At 35.1% G+C, this 15,985-nt stretch overlaps 1 protein-coding gene across 4 annotated transcripts in view; it reads left to right on the plus strand.

The window, feature by feature from the left end:
* hts (adducin 1-like protein hts) overlaps positions 1 to 15,985 on the plus strand; it is a 134,797-nt gene that overhangs the window by 31,593 nt on the left and 87,219 nt on the right. The window contains exon 2 of one of the 4 annotated variants that reach the window (XM_072528753.1): positions 12,579 to 12,620. The exons of the other annotated variants lie outside the window; for them this stretch is intronic. The gene's annotated coding sequence lies outside the window, so the exon portion shown is untranslated. The remainder of the gene's footprint in view (positions 1 to 12,578; positions 12,621 to 15,985) is intronic. 4 annotated transcript variants of the gene reach the window in all.

Genomic DNA, 15,985 nt, shown 5'->3' on the forward strand with positions numbered 1-15,985 from the left:
GCTTTATTGTTTTTCTGGGCCTTAATAGCTTCGAGAACTTCCTCTATGGTTGGAGCTTCTACTTCAACTTCGTTCTCTTCTACATGGTTCGTACCCATTTCATCTTCCATATCTACTTGTGTTCCAAGTAGGGTCTGAAAATAATGCTTCCAGGTTTCTGTGACTTTCTGTTGGTCACTGATTATTTGCCCACTTTCATCTTTGCATAGGCTTGTTTGAGGTTTATATCCACTTTTTATCTTTTTTAGGTATTCGTAAGCTCCTCTAGTTTCGTTTTTTTTTGAAATTTTGTTCCATTTCTTCTATTTGTCCGTTTTCATAAGCTCTCTTTTTGTTTCTGCATATCTTGTCTGCTTTCCGTCTTGCGACTTCAAATGATGTTCGTCTTTCCCGTGTTCTTCTTGTTATGTACATTTTGTGCGCTTCGTTTCTTTCTTCTATCGCTTGCCTGCACTCGTCATCAAACCATGTTCCTCTTCTCTTCTTTTTCTTGTTTCCCACGGTGGACGCTGCTGCTGTCAGCACTGCTGTTTTGATATTATTCCATTTGCTCTCTATGGAGTGCAGTTCTTGTGTCCTTAGCTCATTTGTGACTTCTTGCTCGAACTTCTCTCTACATTCCTGAGTCTTCAGTTTTTCCAGGTCTAGTTTGTTTGTTCTTTGTTGTCTTTCGTTTCTTTCTCTGTTAACTCTGCACCTAAATTTGGTTTGCAGTAAAAGATGGTCTGATCCACAGCATGCTCCTCGTCGTGTTCTCACATCAGAGATACTACTGGCTGCCCTTTTGTCTATCATCACATGGTCAATTTGATTGGTTGTGGTTCCATCTGGTGAGATCCACGTCATTTTGTGTATGTCTTTATGTGGGAAGCATGTGGAGCTTATAACCATGTTTTTACTGGTGGCAAAATTTATCAAAAACTCCCCATTCTCGCTTGTTTCATTGTGCAGTGAGTGTTTTCCTGTTGTGCCATAGAACTGCGGTTCCTTGCCTATTTTGGCATTCATATCACCCATTATAACCCTAATGTCATTTTTTGGCGCGTTGTCATATACTATCTCCAGCTGTTGATAGAAGCTTTCCTTTGTATGTTGCTCTTGTTCATCTGTTGGGCAGTAGATGTTTATCATAGTAAGGTTGAAGAAGTGGGTGCGAATTCTTAGTTTGCATATCCTTTCATTCACTGCCTGGAAGTCTATGATTTTTGACTTAAAAACATTATCTACCACAAATGCAACTCCACATTCTTTGATTCCTTGTTCTTTGCCACTATATAGAATTGTGTGCGTTTTGGTGTCCCTGACACCTTTCCCCAGCCATCTTGTCTCCTGAAGAGCAGTGATCATAAGATTATATCTTTTTAGTTCTTGTAGAAGTGCAGTTTGAGCTCCTGGTCTATTTAGCGTCCTCACATTCCAACTTCCAAATGCATAGTCCATGTTTCGTAGCTTTAGTCGTTTCCGAAAGTTCCCCTTGTTCCGAGGCAAATGTTTAGGTTTCATAACAGTGTGTTTTTCCGGGAGTGGGTTGTTAGCCCACTGCCCAACCTTCCTCCTTTACCCGGGCTTAGGACCGGCAGTGGTGACTCCTGAGCTACTCAATCCACCCATTAGTCACCACAGGCGGAGTTAGAACCTCTATCTACAATAACTAAATCAGTGTGGGCTTCTGAACTGATACCAGCCCAAACCATAACGGAGCCCCCCCGATAACTTATTCTTTCCGCAATATTACATTGAAAATATCGCTCTCCGTGTCTTCTCCAAACCCTTTCTCGACCGTTTGGTGACCTTAGAAAAAATCTGGACTCATTTGAGAACAATACATTGCTCCAATCTGCATCACTCCAGTTTTCATATTCTCTTGCAAAAGCAAGGCGAGCTCTGCGATGTTCTATGGATAGTATTGGAGATAGGGCTGACCTTCTGGATAATAAATTACCTTCTACAAGTCGTCGACGAACTGTCCATCTGCTTACATCCACATTTCTCACTTGGCTCAGACGAGTTGCCAGTTCAACTGAAGTTAGATGCCGATTTCTCAAACATGATGAGACCAGAAATCGATCATCTCTTTCGGATGTTACCCTTCTACGACCTGATCCTGTTCTTCTTGTGAAGTTACCGGTGTCGCTAAAATGCCGAACTGCTCTTTGAACCGAAGATCGACTAACACCCAACATTTCAGCTTCATAATATTGGCTACGACCATCTTGAACTAAAGTCACCGCCCTTGCAGCATCTGTCAGAGACATTTAGGAAGGATAATTAAATAAAAATATAACACGTTTTGAAAATAAAATCACTACACTAGTATGGTTGTTGAATTAAAAACAACAATATCTACTTGCTTCAGACCCTTTTTGACAAAAACCTGAAATACCAATTTGTTTTAAGAAATATAAAAAGCAATATTAAATATATTATTTTATTTCTCGTATACGAGGGTACACATAAATTTATATACGTAATTTAATGTCTCTAAAATTATACAACTTCAAATAAATAAGAAGTAAGGAATGGATCGATTTTTTTGCACCTGAGTGTAGTTATAGAGGACATAAAATCAGGAAAGTACGGCAATTTTTCGATATCTGTGTGGTTTAACAAAGGAAAACAAGTTTTATTTATAATATGTATACCAATAGTATTGTTTTTCTATACACACAATTTCAACACTTAACACAACCTATTTTGATTAATATCATCGCTCCTAGCTCTACAATGCTTGGCTTTACCAAGATCAGTTTCTATTTCCTCCCATTCTTTGCTTTTTTTTTTCAAGTTGGCACTCTTAAATTACCATTTGCTCCTTAAATATTACTTTGGGCCTACCTACCCAATCCTCTCCATCCGGCCTTTGGGTATATATAACTTTTGAAGGTTCCATTTCCTATATGCCTAGCCACAGTTGTATAAACGCATAGATATGTTACGTTAAAGGTTAGAACCCTGTTAAGATAACCCTGTTGTTTTCTACATTTTAAATAATCACTCTGTATCTCGCTAATGTGGGGAGCTATTAAAGATTTGATTGGGCAATCGTTATCTTAACAAAAAAGAAGTAACGACATCTTAACTATTTTTTTTCTTTTTTAGTTTTTGATATACCCTGCAAAATATAAAAATTTGGAACCCCTTTTGCTTTCTAATCTGTGATAATATTCCAAGAAAAACCGATAGGTTTTCAAAAATCTGTCGACAGTTAGCACAAGCAGGCAATTTTGTAAAAAATAAGTTTTAAACAAATATTATCTAGAATTACCTTCTTGCCACTGACCCATCTGATCTATTCATCTTGTTAATGTCTCAATTCATAATCATCAATAAAACGATGACATACTAACACGACAATTTATTTTGAACTGTATCATAAATCCTACTTGCATCGCTAATAAATTCGCGTGTAGGTTGTAAAGTTACGGCCTCAATCGACGTTCGGCCGATGGAACTAACCAACTAAACTCCCGACAAATCCAATCAATCTGCCATGATTGCCGTGATTCATAGACAATATGATAATAAGAAAGCTTGTTCTTCGCCTGGTAAGGCTTAATACTCGTAAGAAGCATCCGAGTGATAAGAGGTGGGTTGATGCATAAGTTGCAATTAATGCTTAAGGTGTAGTAATTTGTTTTATTTATAAGCTATTAGTTTTTTTTATTAATTCTGTTAAAATATACTAGAACTCATATTATCTAATTAAAAAGGTGGTAGAGTCCTTATTTGTTTGTATCTTCACTATTGTTAATAGATTACGAATATAGTTCACCTTTTTTTTTCTCTAGCCGCTACTACTTTTCTTCCTATCATCATGTTTCTCTTCCATGACCAGGTTTCCACTCTGTGCTACACTTTAGTATAGCATCTTTCTGCCTTTTATGTATATATAGGTAAATAAACATATAAGCAACAGTTATAAGACCCGTAGTAAGATATGCATCAAAAACATGGTCTAGTGAACAAGAGGATCAACTTCCTAGACGGGAAAGCAAAATTTTAATGAAAATATATGGAACTATACAGGAGAATGGGGAATGGCGTATAAGAATGAACCACGACATGGCAGTGAAATGATCTCCTCAAAGAAGACAAACTAGATTTTAGATATAAAGCGTTGGACTTTTTGAGGAGTCATCTGTGTGGCTGGCCTTAATGACCATGTAAAACTTTAGTTCCTAGAAACCCCAACGGGCGGCTATGGCTCTCCATCTGCTGTCAGTGGTCACAGATCATGATGATGATGATGACTGTTTAAAATGCGTGCTAAAGGTTGCTATAGTGGCATATATTAATTTTTTAGCGTTTAAACTTTGTCTGTAAGAGGTTTGTAGGATCTTATAAACTGTAACTCCTTCTGTTTATAGCCTTAAGAAAACTTAGAGACTAAGAAAATAAATGAATCATGAAATATGAAGCTAGGTGTCAGACATTAAGAATATTGTAAAAGTAACGCTAAATTATCTGGTAGAAAGAGCCAAATAATTTAGGAGGGGAGAAACGTATCTCAATAGACTAAGAATCTTAAGAATATAGTAAAATTAAAAATGAATCATATGTAAAATATTTACAGTATCAAGTCAAGGAGGAAATCTAGTGTTTTAATTCAATCTCACTGTTCAATAAAATGTTTCAAGTAAAACATGTAAATTAGATATTACACATTTTGAGACCGTTTAGTTAAGAAAATCGTAAAATCTAGTACAAAACAGCTACATCTATTAGTAAAGCTATTAAATATGTCCCTATTTCGTAACCCACAAATATGCAAATGTACAAATGACCAAATCATTCAAAGACTTCCGTAATCTATTTAGTGTACAGTAAATGATCGCTACAGTAGGTCGCAAAAATGTCGCAACTCCAAAATTGCAACTGCCGGTGTATATTTTAAATGATCCACAAACTGGGACAACGTTCTCATAAACGGTGTTATTGGGCAACGAAACATACGGTCTCATGAAATTGACCATATAAGATTTGCGACAGAATACAAGCGGTTTTCTGTGTCGCATCTAAATATGTTTAAAATATGGCAAAAACAAGCGAATTGCTTAAAGAAAGCTACAACAAATTGATTACTTAAACTACAACTATAAATTGGGTAATTTAGACGTTTTTGAAAACCATAAAAGCGAAAGATAATTATTTGTGTTTTTGAAGCGAAGTTTACATACTGGCGTTGTATTACTTTTTTTCTTTACAGTAAAATACTAAGGTGAGCGTCACGGAACTAGCGCGGCAAGATGGCGACGTCACGGGTAGCGTCATAGAATAGAGGTTATTGTAATCGATTCACTACTCTCAATCAATTCGTTTCTACACCAGTCTGAATCATATTCACAGCACTTACGATTTGAACATGTGTTAAATGCCGACGCTCCATAACTATGTTTGTGTTTAATAATCTTTTGTTTTAGTAAAATTTTAAGTAAATACATTACATAATATACATATACATACATTAAAAGCAATTAATCGTACGATTTGAGGCGCTGTCACTTTTGCCTTAGAAAACTGTAAGTGACATTAATTGCATGGCATACCTTGATTTGTAGAGAACAAGCTTTCAATTACTACAAAAAATTTTTGTTTTTATTAAAAAAAAAAAACTATTTACAATAAAATTTTTTATGTTTTTATTAAAAAAAGTGAAATAATTATGTTGTCCCTTAAACATTTTTGATGTGTGTTATATTACTCTGATACACAACAAAGGAAATAGGAAAAAGCGCGATAACGTTAGAGGTATTAGTTCCATAGCATCTATGGTAAGTTTGTATAGGAAAATATTAAAAGAAAAATTTGAGTATTATTCATAAAATCTGAGATCAAGCAGGAAGGTCCTGCATATACCATATTTATAGCATCCAATAATTCATCGAGAAAAAATGGCATTGCCGACTTATGAAAGGAATATACTACGTTCAAAACCAAGATAAGCTTGTCATGACGTCGCAACTTGTCATTGGTTAGAAATTGGTCATTCATTACAATTTGGCGCCCAACGTGGGGCGCCATATTGTAACGAAGTATTTTGCCTACCATTGCCTACAGTTGAAAATTGGACCTACTAAAATTTCTGCCACTGGAACAAAAAACTACATCTCCACTGTGAATTATTATTATGCTGAATTATTATGCTGAAACGCTTCTTAGGACATTGAGGATTGATGTTGAAATGGGCGGCACTGGATACATCTTCAGACTAGGCTTCTTAAAAAACTGGAACCATCGTGGTTATATTTTAAATTTGTTGTACACGCCGTTTAACAAATATCTCAGATCAGATATGGCATACAACAAAAACAGTGATTACTCTTACTTTAACAGACATATTACTTTGAGTATATTCACGTTTTCACACAAATTTTGGCTTCTCCAAACGCCACTCTCGTTACTCTTTTTAACCTCCACTGTAACTACACATACTGCACAATTAACTGCTACTACACACTAGATTTCCATGAAAAGGGACGAAGAACGCGAAAACAATACAAGTTCGGCGTAGAATTTGGACTAATCTGAAGCCAACCGCCCCCTACAGCGACCTCAGCGAGAGGGTCAATTATCTTTCCGGCAAAACCTCCTCAGCGATCTAAATGGATATTTATTTGAAACGCATATATCGAGCGGCTCAACGATCAAAGAATGTCGAGAAAATACACATCTGTGATATATAAACAAACTCTAAAATGGTTTATTATCGACTCGGCGATGCAAATAGGAATTGAATATTGAATATATACCAAGGAATTTACAAATGCTACAGTCTTCCTCGGAAATCAGTACAGAATTTAGAGCATTTTAAACCATGCTTGCGACATCCTTATTTATTTTATTCAAAATTTTTATTTCTCATGTTTTCTGTGGATCTAAAAAGTTATTGTTTAGCAATTTTGTCAATGATCCCGTAAATTTAAACCGATACTTTCATGAAAAATCATTTCTTTTCCCCTAAACTTTGGTTCCGAATAAGGTTCCAACTTGAAACCTAATACAAATTGCTTTACGTGTATTAAAACTTTGTTTGACTGGGCTAATAATACACACTATTATATATTATACCATTAAATATAAATAGTTCCTATTGCAATTCATTATCAACTTTCATATTTTATTTAACAGACTGTGAATAAAGATAAAGCACATGAATATTCCCCTTTTTATCATCTTTAGTTGGAAGCACTTACCTACATATAAGCATAACACATCTATATTCCTCCGCATTGAGAACGCCGTTGAAAATATTGCCAATAGCGTATCGTAATTGAGGGCAATTGCTCTACTACCTCAATAAATTGGCACAGAATCACCGATTAACATTGAAGCTGGTTTTATTATTTATGGAGTCGTTAAATCATCCGGTACTGATAGTTTAATTTTAGCGTGTACAGAAAGTAGTTGAAAAATAGAAATCTGATATTGATAAAAGTAAAACAAGAGAGAGAGTTACTGTTACTACAAAATTGTTACTTTTCTATTAGAAATGAAAAACGGGAAATGTAGGAAAAATAAATTTTTCTAAATTAATGCTAAATCAATATAAACTCTTTTCACAATGAATTAAATAGTACTGCGAACAACGTGTTGACATTCAATACTGTCAAATCCCTTATGATGAAGGCTGGAGTCCAAGAGGTTTGCTGGGGTAGCGAGGAGTACGGGTCTTAACTTGAGAAGAAATTAGCCAAATCATGATAACTATAATACAGTGACAATAAGATTCATATCGACAGAGAGACGAAGAATAATTGAAAAGTGTAAGAATTGAAAATAAGAAAAATAAACAGTACATATTATGGTGGCACAAATTACAGAGGTTACAAAACAGTTAAGAGGTGGTGGCACAAATGTTACTTCTTTTTCAGCAGCGGCATACAATCGGTCTTTACAATTTCAAATGGGAAAGTGATTAGAATAGAGAGAGTAGGCCTTTTTATAGAAAAATATTTATATAGTTAAAAGCACCGTTACCTGTGGCTCTGTATGGTCACAATAGACAGAACTTTAGGGTGGTCCTTAACACTAGAAGGCCAGCGCTGTCAATTTGACGATTGCTTAGTAAAATGGATATATCTTTTTTTCATGTTGTTAAAGTTTATGATCTTTATTGAATTTTAATAAGTTCTGGTTTTTTATAGACCACTGAAAAGTTATGTCAATTCCGCTTTTACATTTTATGATGTAATGGCTTATACATATAAGAGCAGCATCGTCATTTTGACGGCATTATGTTTTCTCGCGTTCCTCAAATAACTTCCTGGTAACTCGAATAGTTATCTATTATTCCAGTAGGTTAGCTTTTTTTCCCATGGTTTTTCATTCCGAATTGGGTTTTATCAGTGTTAAATTTTTGACTGAGGCGAAAATGCCAGAAGAATAACTAAATTTTCAAAATATATCTGGTGACGAGAATGATAATGGCACGGTTTTCCATTATGACTCCCTTTGGGATACTGATTTTGTGCAGGGACAGTTGGGCTCTTCGTCGAGCGAATCAGAGTCAGATAAATATTTGCTTGAATTACCCGTCCCAAGCACATCCACTACATCATCCACTGAACATAGTTCGAATCAACAAATAATTATGCGAGGTTCCGGCACACGTGGTAGAATGTTTAGAAGAGTTTGCCTATTTACACGTTGCGGGTAAGGATCTACTCCATACCATTCAGTTCCTGCTTTCGATGATCTCTTTATTTTCAGTTAAGGAACCGAGTGAACATGTGCTGACTCCAGCGGAGTAGGACCTCACAATGAACAAAATGTTCTAAGAGAATCTCCGTGTTAAACAGCTCTTGCAAAACGATATGTTCAAGAGAATAATGTGCACGTCTTGGCGATTATTTATCAACGATTCAATGCTACGTCACATAAGGATCTGCACAGAGACTGAAACCCGCCGACAATCAACTAATGAGACATGGAGCGTTTCTCTTCCAGAACTAGCATTTATTGCTTTGCTTTATGCTCGTGGTGTTTATTCTATGAGTCACTTGGATATTGATCTTTTGTGGTCCAATGTATGGGGACCACCTGTTTTCAAACAAACTATGAGTAGGAATAGTTTTAAGGAGATAATGAAGTACCTCTCGATTTGACTTCAACGAGAATTGCCACAGATAAGTTTGGGTTAGCATCAGAAATTTGGAACAAATTTATTGAAAACTGCCAAATGTGCTGCATTTCCATTCAGCTATTACAGCAATTTACAACTTTTCCAACAAACTTTCATGATAAATCATACTCTAAATTCCAACATATTGATGATTGCTACTGTTATAATCAATCAAATTTTAACATATTTAATTATACATATTGCTGGCTACTGTCACATTTAGACACATACCTCCGGTTTCATTGACTGCTTTTTCCCTCAGCACTGTCCTCAATAATGACGGTGTCATCTGCGTATCTTAAGTTGTTTACATATTCTCCGTTGATTTTTATTCCTTCTTCAATATTTTCTAGGACATTTTGGCAGATCTTTTTGGAATATATATTAAACAGTAGTGGAGAAAGTACACAGCTCTGGCGAACTCCTCTTATTATTGACATTTCAGCTGTCATATGATTGTCTATTTTAATCGACGCCATTTGATCCCAATATAGGTTTCTAATAAGGACCACCGTGTTATGGTCTATACGATGTTGTGTTAGGGTTTCTATGAGTTCTGTGTGTTTTACTCGATCAAACGCTTTTTCTTAGTCGATAAAACAGAGAAACACGTCTTTTCGTTGATCTCGGCATGGCATGCATCCCTCGTACCAAGCCCCATACGAAATCCAAATTGATTGTCGCTCAGATTTCTTTCGCATTCTCTGGATATACGTTGATGTACAATTTTGAGTAAAATTTTCAGAAAATTGCCCATCAGGCTAATTAATCTGAACTGTGAGCATCTATTTGCTTTATTTTTCTTGGGTATAGGTATAAATGTCGATCTAAGCCAGTCTTCTGGGAAGATTTCAGTTATATATATATATATATATATATATATATATATATATATATATATATATATATATATATATATATATATATATTTTGTTAAATAGTAGTGTTAAGGACTGAACATTTTCTTCATTGATAAGTTTTATCATCTCTACATATATCTCATCTGGATCTGAGGCTTGATGGTTTTTGTAACTTCCGATGTTAATATATCAAGTATGTCTTGTACTATATTCATTTGTGGTTCTGTTCGCTAGATACTATTTGGTTGTTATCATCTACTAGAGTTGTTGTAGTGAATTTTTTCTTCATATTTGTAACTTTCTTAATCTTTTCATAGTAGTCATGTTTTTTTAGTAATCCCCTCAGTTCCTCACATCTGCTGTTCATCCATTCTTCTTTGGTTTTCCTGATTTTGTTTCGGATGGTTCTCTGGGTTTCTTTATATTTTACTTCATTGCGGTTTTTGTAAGATCTTCTTACGTCCATCAGTTCTAGGATTTCTTCTGTCATCCATGTATTCTTTGTTTTTCTTGTGTTGTCTTGTAGTTTTTCTGTTTGTATAGTTGTGATTGTTGTTTTGAAGGTGTGCCACATACTTTCTACTGATTCTTCTGCTACCGCGAGTTCTTCACTGAATTTTTCTTTGAGTGTATCATTGTGTATTTTCTCTATCTCTGCCTGTACTGCTGGATCTTTAAATTTTTCGAGGCTAGGTTTTATCTTCTCTCTGCATTTGATTTTCTTCAGTTTAATTGAGATTTTACCGATAAGAGGATTGTGGTCGGAACCGATGTCCGTCCCGGGATATGTTTTAACTGACCTGATTCCATTTCTATAATGCTTGTCAATTAATATATAATCAATCTGGTTTCTTATTATGTGGCTTTGATTATTTCCAGGTGCTTTCCATGTATATAATCTTCTTTTTGGTAGTTTAAACCAGGTGTTTGCGATCATTAGATTTTCTTCTTGGCAAAATTGGACCAGTATTTCTCCTCATCATTTCTTTGGCCCAAACCAAAGTTTCCGACTACGTCTTCGTCTCCCATAATAATGTTAACAGCATTTTTCTTTTTGATCTTCATTAGCTGTTTGATCTCTTGGTAGAATTCTCGTATTTCTCTTTCTGTCTGGTTTTTCTCCTGCAGAAGCATATACTTGAATAAAGTTAATATTTCGAGGAGTGGTATTAATTTGTAGCATAGCTACTCTATCAGCTATAGGTGTAAAGTTCTTTACACATTTACTGCTTTTCTCGTCAGCTATAAATGCCAGTCCGTTATAATGATGAGGGTCGTCATTACCAGCATAGTATATCACATGGTTATCGATGTTTGTCTGTCCAGATCCAGGCCACCTAACTTCACTCACTCCGAAAATGTTGACTCCTATTCTTTTCATTTCTCTCACAATGTCATGAGATTTTCCTGGCATAAAGAGAGATTTTGCATTCCAGGTTCCAATTGTCAATTGGAATTTTGTTTTCCACTTTCGGGTCGTTCCTAGCATTAACGTGGAGATTCTTAGCACCCCTTGACCATTTAAGGTCTGCCACGGATTAGGGGCCTTTTGTTTTCCATAACTTGCCATAGTCATAATATCTTAAGAATATTTAGTGTATTGGTTTCTCCTTGCCTTACACACCGCAGTATTACAACCGATTAAACCAATATCTGATTGTAGCCTATAAGTATCTGATTCCACGCCTATTAAGAAGTCATTCTTCTCTAACCTTGGAGTTAGTAATGACATAGCTGCTGCTCTATACCATGTCCTCGGTTGATGCGCAGGTGCTTATTTGGCGAACTTTATTCGCATCTATCCTGTATAATAAACAGGACGTCCCCTATCAGCCATATGGGACGTGTTGTGTCGGATTTGAGGACTTCCCCCCAGGTTTTTACCCACATATTTAGTGGATTCAATATACATCCAGTAAGTATTAACCCCACTTTTGTAATAACCTTGGTCGAAATTTTAACGTTCACGTTTGATTTAATTAAAGTGGTTATACTTATTTTATGATAGCACTGATGATGGAATAGATATTCCGAAAACGTTTTGTGATGTAGCCCGATAGATAGGGTTTTTATTATTATACCTTTTATAAACGAAATTTTTTTAATTAAATTTTTTGTGATACTATACAGCCAACTACAGGAACTTAGTTTCCTTTTGGATCTTAACAAGATGATTTTACCAGAAAATATTTACAGAAATTAAAGTGATGTGCAAGGCGATTCTATAATATTTAATAAAATAGAAGAAAGTTGGACAAAATGTAACGTACCGGAATATTGACGTTACAAGGTGAACATTACTCTCCAGTTGTTGGTGTTCTTGCGTAATATTGGAGCATCTTAGTGGATCGTTAAGCGTTAATTTGATGTGATTTTTCTATGTGTTCTGACCAACGCTGTAGTGAGTCGTAAACTATTAAACGCGATAAATGCACCGTAAAAACTTAACTGCAGATAACGATCGCAAAATTACTTGCTTGATTGGGCTACTTGATTTTATTTTTGATTAATGTATGAAACTTATTTACCTAGTAGTGAAATCTTTAATTAATGTAGTGCTATTCTATTAATAATTTTAAATTTCTCCTTTGTTTCAGGTATGTGAAAGATGCGTGTATTACTCTCATATTACTATAGCGGTAAGCGAAAAATAACTGATAATACAAAATGATGAATATTTTAGCTTGTTCTTATTCGAATATAATACGAAATTTTGAATAAAACGAAGGCGAAAATTTTAATATCTTCTTTTAGTGAACTGATGGTTCACACTACTCAATTCCTTCTGCTTCATCCATCCCGTTCTAGTTCTACTGCTTGCTCCTGTAAGTTCTAATTTTGCCAAAGAGCAGTCTAAATAATTTAAATTATAGCAGAAACAATTTTGACTTTACTATCACCAATAATACCGAAGATTTATCGTGAAATAACGCCTTATCTTCGAATTAAGCAACCCCCAGATGAGTTTTAACCTCATACCTATTTTTACTAAACTTTAATTATCTAATAAAAACCTCTGTACACCACTAAATTTCTTGATAATAACTTCCGTCGAAGAAAAGTAAATAATGAAAACAATAAAACGTCCGTGGCAGGAGTTGTTTTTGGTGTGTAGGTACAAAACAGAAACGAACGCCGAGGAAAATGTCAACGACCTATTCCTTCATCGAACAATGTGATATCTATCTATCTATCTATATATCTGTCTATTCGTTTTATACAACCGACCACTGCCTTCGAACTGTTCTTGACTTACGTGCCACCAACACCGCGTATGCCGGCGGCCCGTTCACTGCCAAAGTCTCTTTAAACAATAATTTCGTTTAATAGGCCAGTCAAATAGTTTTCATACAGATAAAACTTGGTTAATAGCATTTTAATTTTACTTTTATAATTCTAACACACTCCAGAATTTTATATATTACTGATATCATCGATTTACTATAGATTGTCTCAATGTGACTAGTCTGTACAGGGTAAATGCTCAACATCGATGCCATACTTCTTTGCAAACTTGTATTAAAATAAATGTCACTTCTTACTACTTAGCTTAGCCTAATCCATCTTTTGCGTTGAGGGTAGCTGAAGTACTAATGCCCACTAACGACGCTGCCTGACTTCCTTCTCTCAGTGGTTCTCAAACATAAATAATATTTGCTACAACATACTTGGGTTAAATTAAAATAAAATAGAAATTAAGAAATGCCTTTTATTTATGTCACACAAGCAGTTTGTTTTTAATTCTACAGTATGTGCTAGCGATACAAACCATTTGTTTATAGATTTAAATAAAATCGAATAAAATAAAACTAAAATATAAAGAAACATTTTATTTATGTATTGTTCCGTTCAAAAGTTAAGGGGGGAAGGACTTTTAAAAACCGCACTGTATATGTTGGCAGTAACAAAACGTAAAAATATCCGAAAATAAAACTAATAAATAAGTTGAAAATAAAAGAAGTCATTGTATTTAATTTCGTGTGTAAGTAATCGTAATTGTACACCATTATATTTAGTTCCTTTTTCTGTCAATCGCTGTCACATTTAGTTTCTGCTTCACTATCATCATCATTATTATTATCGTCACTGTCATCACTATCTCCGTTATTTATATTTATAATAATTGGTTCGATATCATCCAACAAATTGTGAATTTCCCACATTGTTTTTCTGCTGCTATTACGTGGTTTACGTAGTTTTTCCATTTCTCTGGCGTAATGACCTGGTATGCTGCTGTATAAAGCCATTCTTGAATATCTTTTTTTAGTGTTGAACTGTTGGGAATTTGTTCTGACTTTCTGCTGTGATAGGAGGCATTGTCCATTACCACAAAAGTTTTTTCTGGCAAATTTAGCATTAAGTTATTTTCGAACCAATCTTCGAAGGTCGGCCCATCCATTTCGTCGTGGTAGTCCTGAGTATTTTTCTTTGTCAAAAAGGTGAGCTCTGCTCCATCAACAAATCCACTGGTAGATCCTGCGTGCAATAAATCGAACCGTACACCACGAGCTGTTGGAGCTTTTAATCCTGTTGTCAGACCACGAACAAAAGCATCGCGATGAGATGTAATTGTTTTATCAACCCATTTTTTTTTCACACTGTGCCCGATATTTACCCATGATTCATTCAAATACACTATGTTGTATCCTTCTGCACGGTATTTACGAATTGCGCGTAAATAACGATGACGCCACGAGATGATTTCTGGTTTTTCAATCAAAATTGAATTTCTGCCACGTTTTATAAACACAAAATCCATATCACTTAGCAAGCGATGTAGCGTGGCCCGTGAAAAGTTGGGCAAAGTTTCTTCGACATTTACAACCACTAATATGGTGTTTATTGTTGGTGGTATGTTTTCACGAAAAAATTGATGAACTATTCTACGAATTTGGCCCCTGACACCTTCATCGTACTTGTTGTCACGAGAATTAATAACCTTTCGCTTCTTGGGCCTGCTCTTTGGAGATTGTAATCCAGGTGATGAATATTCCTGTCGTATGCGAAACAGAGTCTTTTCGCAAACACCACTCATTTCTGACACTTTCCTAATTACACTTGATACAGAATCGTTGTTATCCGGATTAAGAGGATAATTAATAATATTCATTAGTATCTGCTTCTCAGAAAGTTTCAGAGCTTTTCGACATTTCCATTGAACAATTTTCTCCATTTTGCGGTAAAAATTCGGCGTCAAATATAACAATAGCCAACAACAGAAAATAACAATAATTGTCAACAGCAAATCACAACAACAACCACTAACAAATAATAACAATAACAAAACAGTAACAGTGACCATTATGACCATATTTGTACCATCCAAGATGGTACAAATAATCGTAACTCGAATATGTTTACGCGTTCAGAAGAACAAATAAAGACTAATTAAGGCCTGGATATATCAAGCTTTTAAACCAAAATTACAAATTCCTTACACATTATGGCAGTAATTAGCACCGCAGGGACATAAATAACTTTTTAAATTTGGCAGTTAGTAGAAATTACCGGAATTATTTTAAACTTTGAAACAAATGTTTATTTAGTGCACATTTTATTATACTATTGCTACTAATAAAAGATAAAAGTTGATAAGTTACTATTAGAAACAAATAATGTATAGTATTAAGTAAAATTATTAGCGAACGATATTTGTAAATTACATAAAATTGTACGTGAGGACTTGTTGAGAACTCCTGGTTTATTCCGTTTATTTTGAAAGATAGACAATAGAAAACGCCATCGCTCACTACATAAAACTGGCAACGTCTTGACGAAATTCCCATTAGGTTAGCATTGCATATCTTACCCTGTACATACTAGTCACTTTGAAACGATGTATAGACTAAGATTTAAACTAAGTATATTAAGACTAATGCCGAAGCCTCATTAGCTCGATTAATATTTTCCTCTAGTGACAGATGCAAATGATGCGTATGGCAAGTCGTCGGCTATCATAACTGTAGATGCACATGCACATGGCCTATGGCATCTCGCATCATTA

This window comes from Diabrotica undecimpunctata, chromosome 4 (assembly GCF_040954645.1).
Source record: "Diabrotica undecimpunctata isolate CICGRU chromosome 4, icDiaUnde3, whole genome shotgun sequence".
Lineage (NCBI taxonomy): Eukaryota > Metazoa > Arthropoda > Insecta > Coleoptera > Chrysomelidae > Diabrotica > Diabrotica undecimpunctata.